Source organism: Saccopteryx leptura, chromosome 4 (assembly GCF_036850995.1).
Source record: "Saccopteryx leptura isolate mSacLep1 chromosome 4, mSacLep1_pri_phased_curated, whole genome shotgun sequence".
In the NCBI taxonomy this organism is placed as follows: Eukaryota; Metazoa; Chordata; class Mammalia; order Chiroptera; family Emballonuridae; genus Saccopteryx; species Saccopteryx leptura.
This window is the reverse complement of record NC_089506.1, coordinates 69,790,642-69,791,315: the sequence shown is the minus strand read 5'-3', so window position 1 is coordinate 69,791,315 and position 674 is coordinate 69,790,642.

Here is a 674-nt window from a genome sequence, read left to right as displayed (position 1 = left end):
ATACACAAGAAAGGGCTTACATGAAAAGCCACGTGAGTGTACATTTACCTTGTGCCGTTTCCGTCTCTAAATATTCAGTCCCCTCTATCACTTTGTCTGCTTTTGGTCAGTCCCCAGTGCCTTTAAATGGTGTTTTTTGTAATATTTATATTTTTCCCCAGAGTTTATGATTGTTATGTGGGGGGGAGGTTAGTTCAGTATAAAATTACTCCCCTATTGAAAGCCAAATCAAATTGTATCATAAAAATCTTTCTAACTCCTAAAGTTAACCTATCATTAGTAGTAGCTTGCTTCACGTAGTGAACTAATTGAACAGGAGCAATATGAGAAATGTATCAATAAACTGTTTTTCAGTTCATAAGAGTGTACTTCACCTAGCGCAAATGGAAATGAGTATTGGATTGGACGAAAACTTTATTGGATGTACTATGGATGTATTTATCACTTCAAATTGTGGCTAAAGGTATAAATATTTAATTCTTTTAATCAGAAACATTTCATATTTGGGGTACTTGTCAGAGAATTTAACCTTACCACCATTACAACTTACTGAACGTTTTACTATTTATGTGCTATTCTGTAAAGCGTATGCAGTCACATACCTTTCCAGGTCACGTGAAAGTAAACCAAGGACAGTGTGGTGTGTATTTATGAGCACTGCGGACTCTGGGGTT